A 27,219-nucleotide genomic window follows, 5' to 3' on the forward strand; every position below is an offset into this window, starting at 1 on the left:
GTCCCCTTTCAGAACCATAGAATTTTAGAGCTAGAAGGAATCTTCCAGATCAATTACTCCAATACATTGCTTCTACTGAGAACACAAGAGACCCAGAGAGGTTAAGTCACTAGCACACACTTACACAGCAATCCAGCTGCAGAAACAGGAATGGTACAGGGTCTTCAGAAACTGCAGGATGCCCTTTCTACCTCAAGATGGTAGACCCCTAGATTCTCTACAGTTTTCCAATTTGATTCCAAATGTTTTCATTTTAAATGGAAATACCTAAAAATAGCCCAAACCTCTGGGCACCTTCCTAAATTTCTCTACTTCTTTGGAGCAAATGATAGACTGCTGCTGCTGCTGCTAAGTCGCTTCAGTTGTGCCCGACTCTGTGCAACCCCATAGACAGCAGTCCACCAGGCTCCCCCCGTCCCTGGGATTCTCCAGGCAAGTACCATTTCCTTCCCCAGTGCATGAAAGTGAAAAGTGAAAGTGAAGTCGCTCAGTTGTGTCCGACTCTTTTCGACCCCATGGACCATAGCCCACCAGGCTCCTCCATCCATGGGATTTTCCAGGCAAGAGTACTGGAGTGGGATGTTATTGCCTTCTCCAAATGATAGACTACTTTAGAATTTAAGCCACCAAAATCTGAAGCATGCCTATCCTAACCTTACTCAGTTGAACCAAAAGATCTTAGACTTTCAGATATTTGGAAGTGACTTCGAGTCAATTTCTGGTTTGAGTTTAGCATCGTAAGCAAACATTTCATGCCTGTCATCTCCTTTGATGTATTTGGAGCCTGAGATTTATAGTAATAAACCTTCACTCAGCATGTCATCCTCATAACAGGCATCAATCTCACCATCATGGCAAAGATGGGACTGGTGTGTTGGATGTACTGAAGATATTCTAGGCGGATTTCAAAGCCAAGAAAGCAATTACTAGATAAGGCATATGTTCAACCTAATGAAGAACATTCTCAAATAATACACTGGATCTTGTATGTTTTCAATAAAGCAATAATTGGTTCATACCTGTACACAGAAAGATAGCTTTCATGTTTATTTAAAAATATGTTCTTTAGACTAAAGGGCAATTGCTCACTGGATAAACTCTTTCACTGAATATATATTGTGGGGACACTACCTGTCCCAGACTTGCTATCCAAGACATTGGTATCTGTAGCAGGATAAAGGATGGCCCCCAAGAGAGGTGTCCACCCAGAATGTGTGGATTTCACCTTATTTAGTAAAAGGGTCCTTGCAGATATGATTAAATTAAGGATCTCAAGCTAAAGAGGTGATCACCGATAATCTGGATGGACCCTTACGCCAGGGAAGTGTTCTTATGAGAAGAGAAGGGAGACACAGACATGAGGGAGAAGACACACACATGAGGGAGAAGACACACACATGAGGGAGAAGACACACACAAGGAAGAAGAGACACACATGAGGGAGAAAACACAAGACTCACATATGAGGGAGGAGACACACACATGAGGGAAAAGACACATATGAGGGAGAAGACACAGATATGAGGGAGAAGACACAGATATGCCAGAGAAGACACACACATGAGGGAGATGACACACACATGAGGGAGAAGACTCACACATGAGGGAGAAGACACAGATATGAGAGAGAAGACTCACACATGAGGGAGAAGACACACACAAGGAAGAAGAGACACACATGAGGGAGAAAACACAGGACTCACATATGAGGGAGGAGACACACACATGAGGGAAAAGACACACATGAGGGAGAAGACACAGATATGAGGGAGAAGACACAGATACGCCAGAAAAGACACACACATGAGGGAGATGACACACACATGAGGGAGAAGACTCACACATGAGGGAGAAGACACAGATATGAGAGAGAAGACTCACACATGAGGGAGAAGACACACACAAGGAAGAAGAGACACACATGAGGGAGAAAACACAGGACTCACATATGAGGGAGGAGACACACACATGAGGGAAAAGACACACATGAGGAGAAGACACAGATATGAAGGAGAAGACACATACATGAGGGAGAAGACACAGATATGAGGGAGAAGACTCACACGTGAGGGAGAAGACATGCACATGAGGAAGAAGACATGCATGAGGGAAAAAAGACAAGACACACACATGAGGGAGAAAACACAGAAGAGAAGCTTGTGTGAAGATGGTGGCAGAGACTGCTGTCATTCTGCCGCACTGAAGAAATGCTTGGAACCACCAGAAGCTAAGGAAGAGGAAGAAATCCCCCCAGAAGTCAATCAGAATGTGACCCTGCAGATATCTTGATTTTGGCCCAATGATACAGACTTCAGACTTCGGGCCTCCAGAACTGTGAGAGAGTAAATTCCCTGGGTTTGTGGCCATATCACTGCAATCTGCCTCCAGGGTCACGTCAACTTTTCTATGTGGATGTCTAATCTTTCTCTGTCTCTCTTATGAGTAGACTTATGATGGCATTTAAGACTTTCCCACATAATCCATGACAACAACTTCATCTCAAGATTCTTAAAGTAATCAGACTTGCAAAGACCCTTTATCCATTTACAGGTTCTGGGATTAGGACCTAATATCTATAGGGGGGAATTAATCAGTCTTCCATAGCCCCCAAATCTCATTGACTTAACACAGCAGAGACCAACATGAACAAGTACCTTCCTCCATCTTGTGGTATGCCAACTGGGACACTTGGTGGCCAAGGTCAGAGCAGCAAGGAAAGAAGAGAGAGAAGAAAAGATTCTAGGCTTTTAATTACCTTTGGCTGAAACTGACTCATGTTAATTTTGCTCACAGTCCATTGGCCAGAACTAACCATAAGGACACAACTTAACTGTAAGGAATACTGATGAAACGGAGTAGGATCTTAGGACCCTTCCCCACCCCTACCCCACCACATCCTCACCCCATCTTTTGTCTGTGGGAAAACTTTAGCCAAAGAATAAGTTTAATCGGAAAAATGAGAAAATGCAGGGACAAAAAATAGTCCAACAAGACTAAATAATAATAGTTCTAGTCATTCAGCAAAGCCAAGGACCTTTAGTTCCTCCTCAAGGGCTGTAGATAATATTCTGAGCCATATCCTGTGAGCTGTCTTGTAGATACTGAAACTCCCACCAGGTGGAAGAAGTTAACTGCATAAGTCTAGACTGTAGCCATGACATAAACTGCCACAGTTTGGGAGAACTGGCCTCAAGGAAATGGGAACAAACCAATTCTGGAACTAAAGATTATGGACTTAAAATAATCTAGATGATGCTGGTCAGACCACCAATGACGAATTTCAAGATGACCGTCAGAGCTGACTGTGCTGTTTCTGCACATAGCCGCCTCCCTCTGCCTGTGAAAAGTCTTGCCTCCTGATTGTCAGGGAGAGGGGGAGCTGGCCCTTGGACAGGAGTCTGTCCTCCCCCAACACAGGTTGCTGGCATCCAAAAGAAAGCAAACTTTCCTTTCCACCAAACTTGCCCCTTTATTGGCTTTTGAGCAGCAAGAAGTCAGACCCCACTTGTGGTTATATTGGCATATGTAAGGGGGCAAATAAATATTTGATGAACACTAACTGTCTTTGCAACGTGCTGAGGTCAGAAAATGATGCAAACTGTTGCTGTGGGAGACAACTACTGCTCTGTCACCCAACATGCATCCCCGCGCCCCCCGCTGCAGCAGAACCGCTCCTCCTCACGCCGTGTGGAGCCAAAGTTTCAAAGGTGGCCAAATTACCCAGTCTGTCCAACCAAAGTCTTAGTGTGGAATTTTCCACTTCAGTGTTGGAAACTGCACCAAAGTCAGCGCAATGCAATTTGTGCACTAAAGACGCAGGTGCTGGTCTAGTTGCTCAGTCATGTCCGACTCTTTTGCAATCCCATGGACTGTAGCCCACAAGGCTCCTTGGTTCATGGGATTTCCCGGGCAAGAATACTGGGGTGGGTTACCATGTCCTTCTCCAGGGGATCTTCCAGAACCAGGAATCAAACCCACATCTCCTGCATTGGCAGGCAGATTTTTTTTTTTTTTTTTTTTACCACTAGCGCCACCTGGGAAGCCCCAGCTACCCAGAGTTAGGTCAAATTTCACAGGTTAAGGGCACTGTCCTCTACAGCCCACCCTCACGTCAGTCACCAGCCCAAGCCACCCACACTTCTGACCCACTGCTGCAAATGCAGGGGTTCCCACCAGCTCCTCGGGTTTGATAATTCACTAGGACAACTCATAGAACTCAGGAAAACACTATCCAGATTTATTATAGCAAAAGGATACCAAACAAGAACAGCCAAGTGAAGAGACATATGGGGCACCATTTGGGAAGGTTCCAAATGCAAAGCTCTTGTGTCCTCCGGATGTGTCACTGTTCTGGGACATTGATATACTCAGTCAGAGTTTTTACTGGGGTTTCACTCTATAGCCATGTGATGGGGCCACTGGCCATGAGATTGAACTCAATCTCCACTCTCTTTCACCCGTGGAAAGTGGGGCTGATACTACTTGGTTCATAGCCCCAGCCCTCTAATTACATGGTTGGCCCTTCTGACCTGGCCAGCCCCATCCTAAAACTGTCTGGGGGCCAACAATGAGTCACCTCATATAAACTCAGGTGTGGTCCAAGAACCCACGGATGAATTACAAAGACACTCCTATCACTCGGGAAATTCCAAGAGTTTTGAGGTTTTCTTCCAGGAACCAGGGACGGAGGCCAGCCAAATTCATCATACAACAGCTGAGATGATGAAAGTCTGTAGCTGCCGGCTACCAGGTCACCTGCCCTCCACTCATTCCCTCTGCCCACCCCCATCACCTACCACAGACAGGAAAACCCTGGTAATGAGAGAGAATAAAACCAACACAAAGAGAAGATGAGATGAGATGAGACGTGGAGACTGAGAGCAAGCCCTGAATACACAGGCTGATTTCTTCAATGCAGCCCTGTCTCTCCCTGTTACAGAAGTCAGTAAATCTCAACTCTTACTTAAGCTGCATGGAATTAAATCCCTGTCACTTGAAATCCAAGAAAGAAAAAAAAAATTAATAGCCTTCCCTTCAGGAGCATACCATTTGAATGAAGGGTGACATATACAAATGAAAAATGACATGACAATTTTCAGGCAACAATTTAAGAATAATCATACATTCATTCCATTCATTCATGATTAAGTACTGCAGGAGAAACAACTATTCTTCTCAAGGAAGATCCAAAAGCTATGACATTCACTTTTATTCTAGTTCTCATTTTATTCAACAACATTCTGGTGCTTGGAATGACAGGACAAAGCTACTATGAAACATATCTAAAAGCAGGAGGAACATAAGGAAGAGTTGGATCTTATTTTATGCATCAGGGTGCTCGCCATCATCCCCATGGGAGTGGAGGCCATTAGGAGTACAGTAGAGTCATCAAATTCTGAAAATACATATTGCTTTTAAAACCAAAAACAAGCTTTAATTTGCAGTCTCTTTTTAAAAGTATTAATGTGTATCTTTCAAAGTAGGTTAAAAAGCTTATTTCAATGAAAGAAAGGTGGAGAGCAACAATGGCAAATCACACAAGTAGCAACATGCTCCTCTTCGTAAAACACTGAGAATCACTACTTTATACAATAGGTGTGTTTCTGAGAATCCCTCTGTGACTCCTTGATTCAGGTCCTATTTTACCATCAATTACCATGATTATTTCAGATCGATGGGCTGCTGCATTCAATCAGACAATCAGCAGTGTGTCATCTCTCTGCCAGGTCCTGATGGGTCAGTGAGTTAAGCAAAGTAAGTGCTGAACAGGCATTGCTCCTGTCCAGAAAGTATGTCTCATGATACCAGCAGAATCCTAAGTCCATGGTGGGTGTCAAAAGTAGAGACTGCTTGTCAGAGCCCCGCTTCGAGAAAGTCTCATCAGAGTCACCCTAAAAGTATCCTTCCACGAGGGTGAAGCTGTCAGCTTCAGTGTGACTTGCACAGTTCTCCAAGGCAGGCTCCACCTCCAGGATCAGACCATAGAGTTTTGACAGGGAGCTTTGGTCCTAAGGATGTTCTTGAATCTGAGGAAGATGGCCAGGATCTGAAAACCCTAGAGGGCAGGTAAGATGGTGACTAATGGCAGTTGATAGGCTCTGAGGGTGGCAAAATTATCTGTTGAATGAATCCCTTTGACTGCATGGATCACAACAAATTGTGGAAAATTCTTCAAGAGATGGAAATACCCGACCACCTTACCTGCCTCCTGAGAAATCTGTATGCAGGTCAAGAAGCAGTAGGTAAAACCGGACATGGGACAACAAACTGGTTCCAAATTGGGAAGGGAGTACATCAAGGCTGTGCATTGTCACCCTGCTTATTTAACTTCTATGCAGAGTACATCACGTGAAATGCTCTGCTCGATGAATCACAAGCTGGAATCAAGTTTGCCAGGAGAAATATCAATAACCTCAGATATGCAGACGACACCACTCTAATGGCAGAAAGTGAAGAGGAGCTAAAGAGCTTCTTGATGAGGATAAAAGAGGAAAGTGAAAAGGCTGGCTTAAAACTCAGCATTCAAAAAACTAAGATCATGGCACCTGATCCCATCACTTCATGGCAAATAGATGGGGGAAGAGTGGAAACAGTACGGATTCTTATTTTCTTGGACTCTAAAATCACTGTGGATGGTGACTGCAACCACAAAGTTTTAAAAACTCTTGTTCTTTGGAAGAAAAGCTATGAAAAACCTAGACAGCGTATAAAAAAGCAGAGACATCACTTTGCTGACAAAGGTCCATATAGTCAAAGCTATAGTTTTTCTAGCAGTCAGGTATGGATGCGAGGGTTGGACCAGAAAGAAGGCTGAGCACCGAAGAATTGATGCCTTCCTACTGTGGTGCTGGAGAAGACTCTTGAGAGTTCCCTGGACAGCAAGGAGATCAAACCAGTCAATCCTAAAGGAAATCAACCCTGACTATTCATTGGAAGGACTGATGCCAAAGCTGAAGTTCCAATACTTTGGTCACCTGATGCAAAGAGCTGACTCACTGAAAAAGACCCTGATGCTGGGAAAGATTGAAGGCAGGAGGAGAAGGGGGTGACAGAGGATGAGATGGTTGGATGGCATCATCAACTCAATGGACATGAGTTTGCAAAAACTTGGGGAGATAGTGAAGGACAGGGAAGGCTGGCATGCTGCAGTCCATGGGGTCACAAAGAGTCGAACACAACTTAGTGACTCAACAAACAAAGCAAACAAAACATACTGTGACATCCTTGTAGCAAAGGATCTTTTTGCTAAAATGACATCACCTCCAGGGGCCTGTAATTTTGGTAAATTCTGATTCCTAGGAATAATATATTTCATATCTACTGAACTTTTCACGATGACCAAGAGCTTTCAACACTGTGGTTTAGGAAACTGGAACTTCAGAACATGTACCAACAGCATCTTGGCTTGAATGCCAGCCAAGGACTCTCTGCCCAAAGGTGGGATCAGTCAAGACTTGAGAAATCAGGATATTAACTACCACTTATTTGTGCTTACTATGTGCTATATCGGGCTTCCCTGGTAGCTCAGATGGTAAAGCATCTGCCTGCAATGCAGGAGACCCGGGTTCGATCCCTGGGTTGGGAAGATGTGCTATATTAAATTGTATCAACATCATCTTATCAAATCTCACAATGACCTTACATGGTAAATATTGTTATCCCCATTTTAGAGATGATGAAACTGAGGCTCAGAGACGTCACCTGCTGCTAAGCAGTGGAACTAGGACGTGATTGCTTGTTCAGCTCCAAAACCCACACTCCAAACACCTGCTCCCTCAGCTGCAAGTTGCCAGCATTGTCAAGGAGAGTATCCCACTCTTCACCTACAGCCTGATCAAACTTGCCTTCTTGTCCTCTGAGACCAGGTGCAAGTTCTTCAGTCTGACCAAGACGCCAGAGGATTACACCATCATTGTCGATGAGGAGGGCTTCCTGGAACTGCCCTCCTCAGAACACCTGGGTGTGCCCGATGCCACCTGGCTGGCCCTCAATGTGGTGTCCAGGGCGGCAGCTTCTCCAGTTTCCAGCCCACCAGCATGACCAAGATCGTCAAGTCAGTCATCACCCCACTGGCTGATCAGAACATCTCTGTGTCCACGCTGTCCACCTACCAGATGGACTTCATCCTGGTGCATGAGTAGGACCTGCCCTTCATCACCCACACTTTGTCATCAGAGTTAACCACCCTGCACGTCATCAATAGCGAGACGCTGGCAGCTGAGAACCTTGGCATTACACACTGCTTCATGAAGCCCAAGGCGGTCCAGAGGCCCGTCATCCACCCACTGTCCACCCCAAGCAACAGGTTCTGTGTCACCAGCCTGGACTCTGACATACCGCCCACTGTTGCCACACTCCTTATGGACGTCACGTTCTACTCCAGTGGACTGAAGGACCCCCTGGTGTCCTCCGGCGATAACTGTGGCCACATCCGCTTCTTCTCCTTCTCCCTGATAAAGGGCTACATCTCCCTGGTGAGGGACAAGCAGACCCAGCAGAGGTTTCCTAGTAATTTGTTGTTCACAAGCGCATCTGGGGGGCTCTGGAAGATGGTGAGGATTGGAGGATAGGCCCCGGGATTTGATAAGTGCTTCGAAGTGGCCTGGATCGCTGAGCCTTTGGCTGCCGCAGACATCCAAACCTACTACATCAGCACCTTCAAGTTCCTCCACACACTGGTGCCGGAAGAAAACATCAGCACCCTGAAAGTCAGCCAAGCAGAAAAATATGGAGGGCCTCTTTTGTTCCTCCCCTTCAGTGCCCCCAGGCCTGGGCCCGCCCTGCCCTGAAGACTCTTGCAGTGTTTCTCAAAAGACTAGAAAATTGGCCCCGTGGCCCCCAAAGGATGGGTCTCTAGGAGACACCCTCAATGGCTGGGACCCAAGCCAAGGCTTCCCCGTGCCTTCCTGCCTTCCTGGAGTCCCCAGATCCTCCAGTGAGACCCCCACCTCTTCCCCCACCCCAGAAAATGATGTCTGGGGCCCAGGGAGTTGTAAGCCCGGCCACCTTCTCATCAGGCCTCACCCAGGGCTGGGGTAGGGGGGGCATTGGTAGATGCTGAAGGAAGCTGGGGTACCAATTCTCCTGTCATCTTGGGGGCTGGCTGAGCAGGACAGAGTTCATGGAGCCCAGGAAGGCCCTTGTGAGGGCAGGGGCTCTGGATCCTGTGTTTGCTGGTCTCTGGTTCCATCAGCTCTGGGCTGGTTCCTGCACACTGGAGGTCAGTGAATGGTGGTGTGCTGGTGAGGCTCCCAGAGAGCCCCCGGCAGGGGCAGGGGGAACGGATCTGGGCAGGGACCCCAGCCACCCAGAACCTTGCCTGCCAACCATAGGCCCTATGCCCCAACTCCCAGCAAGACTGCCAAGGGGGTCCTGTCCAGACCCTCCCCACCACAAGCACTCATCCTCGGGGCAACAGGGTTCCCTAGAGATCCAGCAGCCTGGAGCACGAGCTCCTATGCCCTCTCCTTTCCCCGGACCCTCCTGGGGCCGGCAGAGCTTGGTTCTTCCCAGGTGGGGGCATCCCCAGCATTCTGGGCTGGGGTTTCCTCAGCTCACCCCCACCTCCCCAGCAATCGACTAGACTGGCCCAGGGCTCCCCCGTTGTCCTGCCCTCCTCTCCCTGCCCCACTTGTGGGGGAACATGGAAGGCTTCTGCCCCCCAACTCATCTGCCCACGCGCCCCTCAGTCCAAGGGCTGTGGCGTTCATGAGTACTTGACCATGGAAGCAGCTTACCTGAGCCTTAATAGAGAAAACCATACCTTGGTATAGTTTCCCATTTAATGTATTTGCACCCAGGCTGCGGTTGGCAGTGGGTTCAGGGCACAGGACCTGCTGAGCCTGTCAGGGCCCAAAGTATGACATCACTTGGTTGACATCTGTGGCTCCAGGGACAACCATGAGAACTGAAGCTGCTTCCAGGGCTTTCCCTTCAGAGCAGGAAGCTGGAAACAGAGGTCAGTTACGATCCAGGGGTCCCCAGGGCACCCCACACAGGGCTGGCAAGGCAGAGTGGTTCTGAGCATCAGAGGAAGGTTCCCATGGGCCACGAGGAGGTGGACAGGCAGATGGCAGGCCAGCCCCCACCCAGAGAATGGGGGACCCCTGTGTCTCCTCTCCAGTGGGTGGTGTTTTCTGAGTGAGCAGGACTGGCAGAGTCCTCCTCGGTGACCAGACATCTGCTGACACGTGCTGTCCCTGAGAAGCTGGGAGGAGAAGGGCCATTCTCTTGACAGAGTGAAGCCCTCACCTCCTCTCCAGGCCACATAGGACCCTCTGAGCCCCGGAAACCCACCCGGTGGGGGAGCTGTGTGTCTGAATCCTTACAGATGTTCAGAGCCCAACTACTGATTCGGAACCCATGTAGTTGGATTTGTTGTTGTTGTTGTTGTTTTTAAGTGAAGTCATTTTGCACAAAAGTCCAGAAACACCCAAAAATGTCAACTGTTTGCTGGTTCCAAAACCGGGGTGACCACGTGGGCAGGGCAGCCCTTCACGTCCTGAGCCCCCTTTCTGTCCCTGGAAGGCCTTGATTTTTCCGTGGTGTGCACCCTCCAGTGACCCCGAGTCACTCCCCCACCTCTCCTCTCCGCAGAGCAAGTGTGTGGGCCCCGTGACCCCCAGAAACAGGTCTCCCCAGACAATATACACCCTAGGACATATATTGTACACACATATAGATACCTGTGTTTTATGTTGATATAGATATATACTGTAAATAGCATATACACTTGAGCACTATATATGTTAATATATATTTTAAAAAGCAACAAACAGCTGTTCTCATGTAACCAACACTGCCAGTTGCCCTCTAACTCCCATTACCCACCTCTTTCATACTTGCATAACCCCAATTGTATATTAATCTTATACGAGCCAGCACCACTTCTCAAGATTCAAGTAAAGCATCATTGGTCTCTGAGAGAAATGAACGTGAGCCACAAATGCAAGCTACATGCATAATTTCATATTTTCTCATAGGCATTCTGAAAAAAAGTGGTGTAAGAGAAAAATCAATTTTTATAATCTGTTTTAATTAGCCCAATATACTTAAAATATTATCATTCAATATGTTATCAATTTTAAAATTATAAATGAAAACATAAAATATAAATATAAGGACACTAAAAGTGTGGGAGAAACCCAAGATTTGAGGGCAGAAGAAATGAAAGAATGGAGTTGTGATTTACTGAGGTAGGGCAACTGGAGGAAGGGCAGATTTGGGGCAAAGAAGACATAAAGAACTCAGTTTTGATGCACTGTTTGAGATGCCAATCAGACATTGCATAGTCAAGCTAGATTTGTGGATTTACAAGGTGGATTTATGAGTCTGAAGTTTGGTGGAGAGGTCCAAGTTGGAGGTCTAACCTGGGCGATCATTAGCACATGAATGAATTTTAAAGCAGTGAGATGGGATGAGCTCATCAAGAAAGAGAACAAATAGAGAAGAAAGGTTTGAGGACTGGCCTCAGGGTATTTCAATATTTGAAGTCCAAAAAAACCAGAAGAATCTCAAAAGGAGACTGAGGAGCAGTGTCAGCATTACAGGAGGGGAACAGAGGAGCCAAGAAAAAAAGTGTTTCAGAGCAAAAGGGCTGATCAACTACATCAAATGCCGCTGATGAGTCAGGAAAGGAAAATCACCCGCTGGGTCTGCCAGCACATCAGGAACTCTGCTAAGAGGAGCTCCCGTGGAGGAGAGGGTGGAAAGTCCACTCATGCTCCACGTCAGGGAAACAGAACTCAGAGCCACAGGGAGACAGCACCTCACACCTGTCAGACTGGCAGTTGTCAAAAAGTCAAGAAATAACAAATGTTGGCGAGGGTGCAGATAAAAGGGAATCCTTGTGCACAGTTGGTGGGGAGTGGTGCAGCCACCATGGAGAACAAAACGGAGATTTCTCAAAAAATTAAAAAGAGAACTACCATATGATCCAGCAATTACACACCTGGGTATTTATCCAAAGAAAACAAAAACCTAACTCAAAAAGATATATGTGCCTCTCATGTTCAATGCAGCATTATTTACAACAGCCAAGACATTGAAACAATATGTGTCCATCAATAGATGAATGGATTTGAAAATGTGGCATACATTTAAAATGTGGATTTTTAAATGTACCAACATGAGAGTTGGACCATAAAGAAAGCTGAGCACCGAAGAATTGATGCTTTTGAATTGTGGTGTTGCAGAAGACTCTTGAGAGTCCCTTGGACTGTAAGGAGATCCAACCAGTCCATCCTAAAGGAAATCAGTCCTGACCATTCATTGGAAGGACTGATGCTGAAGCTGAAGCTCCAATACTTTGGCCACCTGATGCGAAGAGCCAACTCACTGGAAAAGACCCTGATGCTGGGAAAGATTGAAGGCAGGAGAAGAGGACAACAGAGGATGAGATGGTTAGATAGCATCATCGACTCAAAGGACATGAATCTGAGCCAACTCCAAGAGATAGTGAAGGACAGGGGAGCCTGGCATGCTGCAGTCCATGGAGTCTCAAAGAGTTGGACACGACTTAGTGACTGAATAACAACAATATGATGGAATATTAACTGTAAAAAGAAGGAAATCTTTCCATCTGCAACAAAATGGACAGACCTTGAGGGTGTTATGCTAAGGGAGATGTCAGACGGAGACCAATAGCAGGTGATCTCAAGTATGTACAGAATCAAAAACAAAACAAACAGCAAATTCCCACTGGCTGTCTATTTCACACACTGTATTGTAAATTCCCATGTTACTCTCTCCATGCTGTATGACTCAGGGAACTCAAACAGGGGCTCTGTGACAATCTAGAAGGGTGGGATGGGGAGGAAGATGAGAGGGGGGGTTGGGAGGGAGGGGACATGGGTGTGCCTATGGCTGACTCTTGTTGATGTATGACAGAAAACCACAAAATACTGCAAAGCAATTATCCTTTAATTAAAAACAAAAAGGAAAAGCCCAAACTTATAAATAAAAGATTGGAGGTTTTCAGAGGCAAGAGGTGAGGGGTGGGAAAAATGGGTGGAGAGAATCACAGTGTACAAACTTCCAGTTATAAAATAAATGTCATGGGAGTGTACTGTCCAGCGTGGTGACTATAGTTAATAGTACTCTGCTGTATATTTGAGACTTGTTAGTAAATCTTAACAGTTCTCATCACTGTGGCTGATTCATGTTGTATATGGCAGAAACCAACACAACACTGTACAGCAATTATCTTTCGATTAAAAATAAAAAGTTATTTTTAAAAAGTTCTCATCACAAGAAAAGTATTTGTAACTATGTGTGGCGATGGATGTTAACTAGATTTATTGTGGTGATCATTTATCAACACATAAAAATACCAAATCATGTTGTACTGATAAAACTAACACAATGCCGTATGTCAGTTATAGCTCAGTATTTTTTAAAACCTGATGGGAGAAGATTCAAAAGAAAATTGAAGGAACAGAAGAAGAGCTGGTGAGTAGGGAAACCATCTGAAGCAGTTTTGCTATAAAAAAGAGAAACGGTTCTTTTAGTGTACATGTTTCAGGGTTGTAGGTGCTTCCTTGTGTGAGTATCGTTCAGTGGAGTGGAAATATGATTTTGAAGAAAGGAAAAGATGAGAGTGACACAAGGGAAATTCTTAGGTGGGGGGGGGCAGCAGTGCACAGTTTGAGAAAGTGAGATGAAGATAGGAATACAGAAGCTCACCCGGGATCTCCTGTTATGTAAAGCTATACATGTCCGACACGATAGACGTGAGTTTGAGCAAGCTCCGGGAGTTGGTGATGGACAGGGAAGCCAGGCGTGCTGCAGTCCATGGGGTTGCAAAGAGTCAGACAAGGCTGAACAACTGAACTGAACTGATACATTTTAATGTTTGTTGTTGTTCAGTCGCTAAGTCACGTCTGACTCTTTGCGACCCCGTGGACTGCAGCACAGCAGGCTTTCCTGTCCTTCACTATTTCCCAGAGTTTTCTCAAACTCATGTCCATTGAGTCGGTGATGCCATCCAACCATTTCATCCTCTGTCATCCCCTTCTCCTCCCGCCTGCAATCTTTCCCAGCATCAGGGTCTTTTCCGATGAGTCCATTCTTCACATCAGGTGGCCAGAGTATTGGAGCTTCAGCTTCAGCATTAACCCTTCCAATGAATATTCAGAGCTGATTTCCTTTAGGATTGACTAGTTTGATGTCTTTGATGTCCAAGGAACTCTCAAGAATCTTCTCCAGCGCCACAATTCAAAGGCATCAACTAAGTCATGTTATTTGATTTTTCAGTTGTCTACAGGCAAAACAACATCCCGGTAGAAACATTTTACCAGGAGACCCTAAAGGAGTTTACCAAGTGACTTATATGATCGGTAAAGACATGGGCTTTGAAAGCCAATAGACCAATAGGCAAAGCAGAGATTTAGGACCTTCAGAACAATGAGACTCTCAGCTGCCCTGGAAGCCACAAATTGAAGCTCAGAATAAGAGGGCTTCCAATACTTTAAGAATGTAATAATTTAACTCTGCTATCCATTTGTCCTACGCTGATGACTCTCTCAATAAAAACCAAGGGCTGGACCTCTCCCAGAAAGCACATTCATCCTATTCTGAGGTCATTCCCCTGGAGTAAGGAGCTCCCTTGGAAATGGATGTGTTTTTTTGGCAGGAGACAGCAGGAAAGAGTCCCAGATTCTATTCAGTAGATGTCCCCTGACTCCTACCTAAGCTCAGCCGAATTTCCAGGAGGTGGGAAATGGGAGTCAGTTTTAAGGACACAGAAATGAAATGCCATAAGGGAAAGTTAAGGGCTCTGCACTCATGATCCCGACGTGGGGGTGGGATTTTCCCCACACCGCCAAGTGATGTTCCGTGACACCAACTGGGGTCCTACAAATCAGCTCCATTCTGACACCATCTATCCGCAGAGAGCATCAGGTTCTGCAGGTAAAGGGCTCAGACCCCAAGCACAAGCCCAGGTTGTTACCTGTGCTTCTGATTGGCTACAAGTTGGAGGTTCAAACCATCCCCTCCAACTCAAAAACAAACACTGCAGCAGTTTCCTGTGGCTCATAGAAAGTGAAACTCCAAGCACAGCCTCCCGGCTCCTTCCTACACTGTAGCCCCGCCCCCTCTCCAGCCATGGTGCCTCAGCCCCTCTGTCCTTTTTCTGTCCTTCACACACGCCATGTGCCCTTCCCTTCGTCTGACACACTTCTCCCTCCATCCTGCCTCCTTTTCTCTGCCTGAACCTCATTTTCACTCAGAACTTTCCTAACATCCCTGAGTGGGTTACATCCCCACCCTGTGTTCTCATTAAGCGGTGTGTGTCTCTTTGCTGCAGACCCTGTTTGGGGTCCTGCTGGGCTGACATGATCAATACCCAAGAAGGCATTATACTCCCACCAACAGGCACAGAAGAGATAATTGGTTGGGATGGACTGAATACATGATATAAAGATGAAATGCGCATCAATGTAGTTCTCTGCAGTCTACAGAGTGCTTCTGCACAGAGTAACACATGACCTTACAACTTCACTTTGAAGGCAATGTTAGCACCACTGTTCTGTAGATGACAAAGCTTAGTTTCCTTAGATTTAGTTCTGTTTTACTCTCCTGTGATTTTGTAAAATGCTATTCCATTATCCCTGCTCTAATCTTTACTATTTCTGTTCTTGTTTTTTTTGATTTTGCTCAGTTGCTCTTTTCCTTCTTAAACTGGAACTCAGCTCACTGATTTAACAAACTTTTTTGTATACATTTAAAGCCAGAAGCTGCACTCGATCCTCAGCTATAATACATTCCACGGTTTGGGGTAGTGTTTTTGTTGTTAGTTCAAAATATTTAAATTCCCCCATTAAGACATTTTCTTTGCTCTAGGAATCACTTAGAAATCATATTTGATTTGCCTTTTAAAATGCTTATATCACAAAAACTTTAGGCGATATCTTTTTAGCTGTTGCTCTCAAAAAATTGCTGTAGTTTAGTCAGACTTTTTATTATTGATTCTTTGATTTTGTTGTGATTTCCCTTATGGTCAAGTATGTAACCAGTTATTGTAAATGTTGCACGAGTTGCTTGAAGCCTCAACGTTACACTGGGTGGCCCACTTGGATGGGAGACTCTAAGACTTAGTGTGCTTGATATTTCTCTTGAGAAACTTAGGTTTATAAAAGCTTTTGCTTTTTGCTTCCTTTCTTTTTTAAGTTTATTTTATTGAAGTACAGTTGATCTGCAATGTTGTGCTAATTTCTACTTTTTCTACAGCAAAGTGATTCAGTTATACATATCTATGTATACGTTCTTTTCGTTTTCTTTTCCATTATGGCTTATCACAGGATACTAAACATAGTTCCCCAGGTTCTACAGTAGGCCCTTGTTGTGTATTGACTCTGTATACAATAGCTTGCATCTCCTAACCCCAGCCTCCCAATCTTTCCCTCCCCCAACCTTGGCAACCACCAGTCAGTCCTCTGTGTCTGTGAGTCTCTTTCTGTTTCACAGGTAAGCTCATTTGTGCCGTATTTTAGATTCCACATATACGTGATATGGTCTTTGTCTTTCTCTTTCTGACTTAACTCAAAGTGAAAATCTATAGGCCCACCCATGTTGCTTGTGCTTCCTTTCTAATCACTGTAATAAAATGCAATGTGTTTCTGCTGATATTAGTACATTTTTTGAGTCATTTGTGCCATCCACCGTGTTAATCTCCTGCTTTACGAACATAATCTTAGTTAACTCTTACCGCATCCTGAGAGGGTATCTTTTATTAAGGCAGCCATTGTACAGACAAGCATACATGGCACTCAGCGGTTAACCAGGCTTCCTAAGGCAACTCCACAGCAGAGCTGGTTCGCATCTGGGTTTACACGACTCCCACGGCTGCACATTTAAGGACAACATGCTGGACCAAGGGAGTGAGCTGCCACGTCTTGCTGGGGAATTAGGTAATCCCCACCCCTCCAACTAAATGAATCTGAGCCCTTCTAGGCCATGGACAACTCAGAGAAAACACACATGTGATTCCAGCAGGGTCTGTTTTCCTCTGCTTGGTTTTACAACAGCAAACCATCTTCTCCTGATCCTGTTATGCTATGCTATGCTAAGTCGCTTCAGTCGTGTCCGACTCTGTGCGACCCCATAGACGGCAGCCCACCAGGCTCCACCATCCCTGGGATTCTCCAAGCAAGAATACTGGAGTGGGTTGCCATTTCCTTCTCCAATGCATGAAAGAGAAAAGTGAAAGAGAAGTCGCTCAGTCGTGTCCGACTCTTAGCGACCCCATGGACTGCAGCCCACCAGGCTCCTCCGTCCATGGATTTTCCAGGCAAGAGTACTGGAGTGGGGTGCCATTGCCTTCTCTGCCTAATCCTGTTAGTTGGGGTTAAATCAAGTTTCAATTACACATTAAAATCAGAAGCTGTGTGGGTGCTAGGATGAGAGAAGCGGGGCAGGAGCCCTTTAGAGCTCCAGTCTGATGGCCCCTCACTGCACCCAGCGACTCCCTTCACCTTCCAAGCAAGGGGACTCTGCCCTACGTGGGCCACGAGAGGAGGAACCAGCATCTTCTCTGTTTTAAAATGTATCCAAGCCAGGGTGGCCTACAGTGAGATATAGATATAATAACGTTATTAAGACAGAAACAGGAAGCATACAAAAAGAGAAAAATCAGTATACCAAGAACTTGGCTCCACCATTTATCAGCTGTGTGTCCTTGAGCAAGTCTCAACCTCTCTGGGCCTTCAATTTCCCCACATGTAAGATAGAGATAGCAATGGTATCCACTTCACAGGATGTTATGGTGATTAAGTGAGTAATACACAGAACACTGAAGGCAGCGTCTGGCACATGACAATGGCTATATAAATGTTAGCTACTATTATGTTGGTTTCCCAACAAAAGAGACACTAGAGCGATGAATAAATTTATATCTAAACTATGCATTTTGGAAGCTCGTTCCCAAGGGAAAAACTGCCAGGCATCAAGATGGAAACTTGAATAATATTTGTGTTTTCAGTGAAGTTTCTGATGGGCCAAACAAGACGCTGAAAGTTTGTGTTCTGAAGCTGAAACTTTTCCTGTATTTGAATAATTCTTGACATAAACTTGGAATCCTATGTGAACACACAAAACTATTTTTAGTCATTAATTGACAGAGACTTAATGTGGTCATGTCAACACCATTTTTTTTCCCAAATAATTTTCCTGCCACAATTTAAGCTAGAAACTGGCCAGTTGGAGGGCACTCATGCTTCCCTCATAGTTCAGTTGGTAAAGAATCCACCTGCAATGCAGGAGACCCAGCTTCAATTCCTGGACTGGGAAGATACACTGGAGAAGGGATAGGCTAACCACTGCATTGTTCTTGTGCTTCCCTTGTGGCTTAGCTGGTAAAGAATCCACCTCCAATGTGGGAGACCTGGGTTCAATCCCTGGGTTGGGAAGATCCCCTGGAGAAGGGAAAGGCTACCCACTGCAGTATTCTGGCCTGGAGAATTCCATGGACTATGGATCGCAAAAAGCTGGACCCAATTGGCTTTCACTTTCAGGTAGTTAGTGGTTAATCAACGAGATTTAATATGGCACCTTCCCTAGAGCAGACCCACCCAACTTTGGAGATAACTGGAATGCAATCTTCTATACATTTTTAATCTTTCTGACTCTGTTTTTCTCCTTCTATATAATTGAAGGGCCACTTACATGGTAAAATGATATTACACAGGAAAACCCCATGGACAGAAGAGCCTGGTGGGCTACAGTCCATGGGATCGCAAAGAGTCAGGCATAACTTAGCGACTAAAGAACAACAATTAAGATTCCTCCCAGCACAGTGCCCGGCTCTGAGCAGGCACTTGAGAGCTAGGTTTCCATCTCTTCCCTTTCTTCACAGGTCGTGACCTCTGCTTTGAGGGGCTCACCACCCTCAACCCTGTGGTCAGGGCGAAAGCTTAGGGGGCTGCAGGGCTTGACTGAGCTCTGACCCCCACTGAGGCCTGGGTAGAGTGACAGCCTGTCAGGTGGGTTGTGGGACCCGGGAGTGCTTAAATTGATGGTGGATTCAACAAGGGGGAGGTGGTCTGAGCCCCTCTCAGGAGGGTCTGCCTGGTGGGGAGTGGGATGGGGGCAGGGAGTGGGGTCTGAGGCAGCAGAGGCTCCTCAGGGAAGTTCTCAAATGTTGTCCAGAGACAAAATCGCCCCTCCCGCGGCTTCCTAACTGTTGTTTCTAATTATTTCCATGAATCTGTCAGGGTCGCTGAGGTTACTTTGAAAGGAAGCATGGAGAAGTGGGTGGCTTTCCTCTCCCATTGTCGGGTGACTAATACAGCCGTCTTGTTTTGTTTTCTGGCCTGGGACTCTGTGAACATTTTAAGAAAGAAAGAGAACGCAAAGCCTCTGTTCTGGAACTCCCCGGAGGAAGGCACCTCCGCAGCTCTCTCCCCCGCCCCGCCAAATGAGAAAACAAGAACACTGCTGGACTCAAGCGTCCATGTTCGATGGAGGCGCTGACGTGATGGAGGCGCTGACGTGCTGACGTCATTCGTGCGTTTTAAAGCCCGACCTGAAAACTCCTCCCAAAATGGAACTAACAGCCCATGTGTTCACTTTGGTCATTGGACAAAAACAGGAAAGGAGCATCTTCTGTTGAAATGAAGCCCTGTAAGCCCCAGGTGCCTCACCGGATGGAAGATCCTTCAGCTGGAGCTGTGGTGACTCAAGAAACCCAGGAAACCACCAAAGTTGGGAGGAAAATTAAACAAACCTGAAGGTAAAGAGCAGCCCCACGAAAGACCTTCGTGGTATCAGTATATTAACAGAGACCCTCTAATAAGCAAACATTAAAATGTGAAGTTCTAAAATGATAAATTCATAAATACTAAGTAATGCTGCTGTCTACCTTAAATGTTTCAGGTAAACATTTAAAATGTTTATTTTCTTTTGAAAATAACAGAATATCTGGGGGAAAAAACAACAACTAACAGCCCAATACTTTAGCGCCCGCCTGGGAGGACCTCTCAAAAAATGAGCAGGACTGAGGCAGCATTGCCCAAGTCCCCAGAATTTTCCTTAACCTCCTGGTTGGGGTACTGAACGTAATTTGTGGGTCTGAAAAGACATACACGCTCGTGTCGCAGTGAGAATTTCATCTAATCATGTTGTCCAGTCGCTCAGTTGTGTCCAACTGTTTGTGACCCCATGGACTGCAGCATGCCAGGCTTCCCTGTCCTTAATCTCGTGATTGTAAAAGACAGACTTCAAATTAAATGAATCCACTGCTATAAAAACCGCTGTCTTCTGGTTGAAAATTTCCTTTCTTCATTGTCAATTTCTAGTTCATCATTACTTTTTCTCTAATTGATCACTTGAAATCACTGGATTTAGAAGTTTGATTTTGACCAATCAACAATGTCTTTAAAAAGTATGGCCTTAATTGTTCCCTTACTTTCAAAAAATGCCATCACACACTGAGGGTGTCATTCATTCAACAAATATGTGTGCATGCATCTATCACATTTTGCAAGAGACTGTATTAAGAAGAGTCATTAAACAAATCACAAGCACCTGAAAAGTTCAATAACAAGGCCAAACAATGAACACAGGATGAACGGTCAGAAATCTATGTTTAATTTGTAAATAACACTCAGAAAGCACAGCCTGAGTTCAGCACAGAGAACCCGCAAGTTTGTCCGGAGTGGGCCAGAAGTCTTGTGAGAGAGATCAATCTGGATTTGGGCCTTTAAAAAAAAGTTGGAAAATCTTAGCGGCTAAGAGAAGACATTTCAGAACAGAAAAATTATGTGAATAAAAGCTCGAAATCTGAGCAGTGTTGAAAAAGTTTCTTAATGGAAAGTTTCATAGCCTGATACCAGAACCAATCAGCGATGGAATTAATGGGAAGAACGTATCCCTACCTCATCTCCTCTGCTGCTTCACTGCTGCCCTGGGTCCTGGCACACAGGGTCAGTGATGTAATTTGCCAAACTCAGTGCAAAATGAAAATGCACAGCCCAACAGGGTGGGGAAGCAAACCTCCACTTCCCTTGGGCCCATCAAACCAAACAAGGAATGGATGACCCCAAGGAATTGCAACCTCTGCACAGGATGTGCTGGGCCCCTGGACCAGGAGCAGGTGAGAGGCCCCTGCCAAATCCAGGTACAGCCAGCCTAAGACAAGACACCACTGTCCCAGATGCCGTGGGGCCTGCACGTGACTCTGACCTTCCTGGGCCCACAGGCAGGCCCTGACAGGAGTGGAAATGGAGCCCGGGCCTCCGCACCAATACCCCTGGGCAGAAGGCAGCTGGGGTCCTACGCAGGCGTGTGGGGAAGGGGGAAGTGGAAGATCAAGGGAAGGGGGAAGACCAAGTCCTCAGGGAGCTGGGTGCAAGCAACTAAAAGCACAACTAAAAGAAATTGCAGTGCAGTCAGCAAATGTGAAGGGTCAAGTTATACTGTGAGTAACATATTCTGGTTCTACTTATTCCCCTGCACCCCAGAGACCACCAGGACAGTGACTCTCCTAGCCTGGCTGACCCCATGCTGTCACTCTCTAGAAAAACTGTCTACAATTAAGAGATGATGGACAGAATCAAACCAATTCATCAAGTGATTCAATGTGCAAAATCCAAAATAATAACTTCAAACCTCAGCTCTCCCTGTTATAGCTTATGTAACTATTTTTTGTCCCCTCTTTTTATTTAGTCTACTAGGGCAAAAGACCAACTATCATATTTGCCACAGAAAGTCCTTAAGATGAATGAGCATCAATCTTTTTGAGCTACTGCTGTCATATCCTTCCATTATTGATGCATTGCTTACTTTTTAGATCATTTCACATCTTCCAAGAGAAATTTTGTTAATTCTTACCACACTTAAGAAAATTCTGGGTGATTCTAGCTAAAGATTTGTCAATTTTGTGTATCTTTTCAAAGAACCAGCTCTTGATTTCATTTTGTCTTTTTAGTTTCATTTATTTCTGGTGTAACCTTTGTTGTTCCCTTCCATCGACTAACTTTGGACTTTGTTCTTCCTTTTCTAGTCTCTTGAGGTACAACATTAGGTTGTTATTGGAGATTTTTCTTTTTTCCTGATGAATTTCCTCTTTTCTTTTATTTTTTCTTAATTTAAAAAAAATTTTTTATTTTTACTTTACAATATTGTATTGGTTTTGCCATACATCAACATGTATCCGCCATGGGTGTACACGTGTAAAATTTACTTTATTGAAGTATAGTTGATTTACAATGTTGTACTGCAAACTGATTCAGTTATACATATATATACCTTCTCTTTTATAATCGTTTACTTTGTGGTTTATCACAGGATATTGAATCGAGTTCCCTGTGGTATACAGTAGGACCTTGTTGTTTATCCATCCTGTATATAATAGTTTGCATCTGCTAACCCCCAAACTCCCAATCCGACCCTCTTCCTTCCCCATCCCCTTGGCAACCACAAGTCTGATTAACTTCCCTCTTAGAACTGCTTTTGCTGTATTCCACAGTAGGATTCTAGAAGTTGACTCTTCGTTTCAGTTCTCCTAAGAGAATCAAAGGCCTGATAGCTTCCTGAAAGTGGGACAGAGCTTAAACACAGAGACGTCCTGACTCACAGGTCTGGGGTCAGCTGACACAGTTCCAGGAGAAGCGCTGGAAACACACCTGAAGTCCCCTAGGTGTGAAAGGCTCTGATGGGTGAGGGTCCCTGGGGGACAGCACAGAACGCCATTCACCCATGAAAACTACAACTAGAGATTCCACCTCAGAAATAAGACCTACCGTGGCATGCTAATTTTGCCCTGATTTGTTGCAAAGGCCTGACTGACCTTGCCTGTGTGTGCTCCGTCGCTTCAGTCGTGTCTGACTCTTCGTAACCCTACGGACTGTAGCCCGCCAGGCTTCTCTGTCCATGGAATTCTCCAGGCAAGAATCCTGGAGTGGGTTGCTATGCCCTCCTCCAGGGGATCTTCCTGACCCATGGATGGAACCCAGGTCTCCTGCATCTCCTGCATTGCAGGTGGATTCTTTACTGCTGAGCCACCGGGGAAGCCCCTGACTGATCTTAAAAATACATAAAATAGACATATTGGCCATCAGATGCATTATACTCCTAAACAAACCAGATATTTTTCAGTCAATTTTCTGATCCAATCAGGCTGTTTGTCCTTCAGTCTTACATACACAAAGTTTTTCTAAAGGCAATTTGAAATCAAACAGCATTTTCTGTGATGTTTTCCCCCAACTTTTTATTTTTAAAATGTTCAAACTTGGAATAAGATGACAGAATGCCACAGTGACTATCCCTACCCCCCCACCTACATGCACCAGCTGTTACACTTTGTCATGCTGGCTCGGTGGAGCAGTAGTTCACCTTGGAGTCACACGGGATGACCCTTGAGAAGGGTGAGAACAGCCTCACTCAGGCCAAGATGCTCTGGTTTCATGCTAACAGGTGATTTCTCAGTCGTCAGATATCTTGAGACTCTCTGGGCCTCTATGGCTAAGGTTTGATTGCTCTTTCTAGATTAAGAAGCAAGAGAGATTAATTGAGGAAAAGTGTGCATTGCACTTATGCAAATACACTTAAGGGAATGTCAATAAATTCAGTAAACACAAGGACTTCCATGGTGGTCCAATTGTTAAGAATCTGCCTTCCAATGCAGGAAACATAGGTTCAATCCTTGGGCAGGGAACTAAGATCCCACTTGCCAAGGGGCATCCAAGCCCACGTGCCACAACTAGAGAAAGCCGGCGTACACACCGCAATGAAGACCCAGCACAGCCAAAAAGAAACATTCAATAACAGAAAAAGAAAGAAAGTGAAGTCACTCAGTTGTGTTCGACTCTTGGTGACCCCATGAACGGTAGCCTACCAAGCTCCTCCATCCATGGGATTCTCCAGGCAAGAATACTGGAGTGGGTTGCCATTTCCTTCTCTAGGGGCTCTTCCTGACCCAGGGATCAAATCCTCGTCTCCCGCATTGCAGGCAGATGCTGTACCCTCTGAGCCACCAGGGAAGCCCAATAAATAGAAAGTGTATTTTTATTTACTGGAAATCAAATTTCAAGCAAAATATGTCTTCAGTTCAGTTCAGTTCAGTCGCTCAGTCGTATCCGACTCTTTGCAACCCCATGAATCACAGCATGCCAGGCCTCCCAGTCCATCACCAGCTCCCAGAGTTCACCCAGACTCACGTCCATCAAGTCAGGGATGCCATCCAGCCATCTCATCCTCTGTCGTCCCCTTCTCCTCCTGCCCCCAATCCCTCCCAGCATCAGAGTCTTTTCCAATGAGTCAACTCTTCACATGAGGTGGCCAAAGTACTGGAGTTTCAGCTTTAGCATCATTCCTCCCAAAGAAATCCCAGGGCTGATCTCCTTCAGAATGGACTGGTTGGATCTCCTTGCAGTCCAAGGGACTCTCAAGAGTCTTTTCCAACACCACAGTTCAAAAGCATCAATTCTTCGGCACTCAGCCTTCTTCACAGTCCAACTCTCATTTGCATATATCAGACATCCACTCACCAAATGTATATGAAGCTCCTAGCCACGCCCAGCACTTTTCTGGACTTGGGACGTGGCAGCACAGGCAAGCTCAGAACTCACAACCTTCACTGCGGAGGGACAGCGGCCAGTGACGACGTAGAACAGAAATGCCACACTGGGATGCATGATCTGGAGGAAATGAAACGGGGCGATACTCAGAGCGAGGTTAGTGACTCCAGCTCATCCCTCAGAGCCATGGGTCCAGTGAATGGAAAGAGCCAGAAAAACATGTTCCAGATACAAACAGGAGGACTGGAGTTGGGGGAGGAGGAGGAAGGAGGTGAGCCCAGAAACCATCAGGCCCTGAGGCATAAGGTCTCACTGGCCTGGAAAAGAGCTTGAATTACATTCTAAATTCAGAGGAAAATCAGTAGGTTTTTATGCAGAGAAAGGGCACAATATGAAAGAAGTTGCAAAGATCCCTCTGACCGTTGTGCAAAAACAGCGGTTATAGGGTCTGTGTCTGTATTAGCTGCTACAGAATGCTGTAACAAAGCACCACAAACTCGGGGGAGGTGGGGAGGGTTAAAACAACAGAAATCTATTGTCTCACAGTTCCGGAGGTCAGAAGTGCAAAATCAAGGTGTTAAGAGGTCTTGTTCCCTCCAAAATCTCAAGAGGAGGAGGCTTCCTTGCCTCTTCCAGCTCCTGGTGGCCCCAGGGGGTCCAGAGACAGACTGGGACCTAGGCCCCTTTGCTGCAGTGCTGCAAAGCTTGCGCCTGGACACACCTCTCCTTGAAATACAGAATACAAAGAAACTATAAGGGACTAAAAATAACTGTGTGCATGCCCAGTTGGGGCAAATTCTGGACCAAAAAATACCAAAAAAATCCAGCTGCCATTTCTGAGGAGCTGGGAGCAAAAAACTAGGTGTTGGGAGCAAAAGCAAGGTACACATGCCCCCCCTGCACTCAACACCACAAAGGGGTGGGCAGACCACCTAGGCCACCCCTCCAGCCCGACCTGAAACACACCGTTACCCTCACCCTATATCAGATCAGATCAGATCAGTCGCTCAGTCGTGTCCGACTCTTTGCAACCCCATGAATCACAGCAGGCCAGGCCTCCCTGTCCATCATCAGCTCCCAGAGTTCACCCAGACTCACGTCCATCAAGTCAGGGATGCCATCCAGCCATCTCATCCTCTGTCGTCCCCTTCTCCTCCTGCCCCCAATCCCTCCCAGCATCAGAGTCTTTTCCAATGAGTCAACTCTTCGCATCAGGTGGCCAAAGTACTGGAGTTTCAGCTTTAGCATCATTCCTCCCAAAGAAATCCCAGGGCTGATCTCCTTCAGAATGGACTGGTTGGATCTCCTTGCAGTCCAAGGAACTCTCAAGAGTCTTCTCCAACACCACAGTTCAAAAGCATCAATTCTTCGGCGCTCAGCTTTCTTTCTTCACAGTCCAACTCTCACATCCATACATGACCACAGGAAAAACCATAGCCTTGACTAGACGGACCTTTGTTGGCAAAGTAACGTCTCTGCTTTTGAATATGCTATCTAGGTTGGTCATAACTTTCCTTCCAAGGAGTAAGCGTCTTTTAATTTCATGGCTGCAGTCACCATCTGTAGTGATTTTGGAGCCCAGAAAAGGAGGAACAAGTTTGCCCTCCCCATGGGAGGGAGCAAGTAATCATGTTACTTGTTTTTGCTCCCTCTTGTAGCCAGGGCAGGAGGCCCAATAAAGCCTTGCCTGAATTTTTTTCCTTTTTTTTTTTTTTACATCAAGGCAATTTATTAACAGAAAACAATAACTTGAGGAGTTCAGTTCACAGATAGCAACCATAGTGACCCCTCTTCCCGCAGGTGCTGTCAAAGGGGTTGGGTGTGACATCCCCAATCTGCCCAATCTCCATCCTTGAGTGGGTGAGGGCTCCAAGAGCTGACTGGGCCCCTGGTCCAGGAGTCTTGGTCCTATTTCCTCCTGCAGCCCAGAGTTTGATGTGGAGGGCAGTGATGCCCAGCTCCTTGCATCACTGGGCTACATCCTGGGCAGCCAACATGGCAGCATATGGCAAGGACTCATCTCGGTCAGCCCTTCATCCCACCAGTTATACGACAGATGGTTTCCTTGCCAGAAAGATCAGTGACATGGACAAAAGTGTCACTGAAGCGTGCAAAGGTGTAGCACACACCAAATACATTTTCTCCTTCAGCCACCTGAGGGCCAAGGCTGATGACCTTTTCTTCCTTCTTTTCTTTCCCCTTGCCAGGTGTTATTTCTGCATGTCTTCTCCACACTCCACCACCAGAAAGAGAGCTTGCTTGAATTTCTTGTCTGGGCTCTTGTTGTTGTTGTTTAGTCACTAAGTCATGTCCGATTCTTTGAGACCCCGTGGATGGTAGCCCACCAGACTCCTCTGTCCATAAGGATTTCCCAGGCAAGAATACTGGAGTGGGTTGCCATTTCCTTCTCCAGGGGATCTTTCTGGACCAGGATTGAACCTAGGTCTCCTGCACGGGCAGGTGGGTTCTTTACCACCGAGCCACCACCTCTAGTCGATTTCTACTGACTGGGGAAGGCCAAGAACTCAGTCGCTATCAGGCCTGGGTTCATGGCAGCATCATCACAGTCTCCGCCTCCATCCTCACCTGGCCGTCTTCCCTGTGTGTGTGTGTTTCCATGTCTCTTCTGCTCACAAGGACACCAGCCAGATAGGATTAGGGCTAACGCTAATGATTTCATTTTCACTTGATTGTAACTGCAAAG

The 27,219-nt window shown here is 45.9% G+C and overlaps 1 non-coding gene and 2 pseudogenes across 1 annotated transcript; 2 read left to right on the top strand and 1 right to left on the bottom strand.

Moving 5' to 3' along the window:
* The window catches only part of LOC781966 (cytosolic arginine sensor for mTORC1 subunit 2-like), a 143,411-nt pseudogene extending 134,621 nt beyond the window's left edge, over positions 1-8,790 (top strand).
* On the top strand, positions 7,514-7,585 carry TRNAC-GCA (transfer RNA cysteine (anticodon GCA)). Its single transcript has one exon. It is a non-coding gene; the product is annotated as a tRNA-Cys (tRNA).
* A 1,905-nt stretch (positions 8,791-10,695) lies between the features above and the next one.
* LOC132346146 (small ribosomal subunit protein uS11-like) lies at positions 10,696-26,939 on the bottom strand (annotated as a pseudogene).
* Between the last annotated feature and the right edge of the window lie 280 nt (positions 26,940-27,219).

The sequence above is a fragment of the Bos taurus genome, chromosome 9, assembly GCF_002263795.3.
Source record: "Bos taurus isolate L1 Dominette 01449 registration number 42190680 breed Hereford chromosome 9, ARS-UCD2.0, whole genome shotgun sequence".
NCBI lineage: Eukaryota > Metazoa > Chordata > Mammalia > Artiodactyla > Bovidae > Bos > Bos taurus.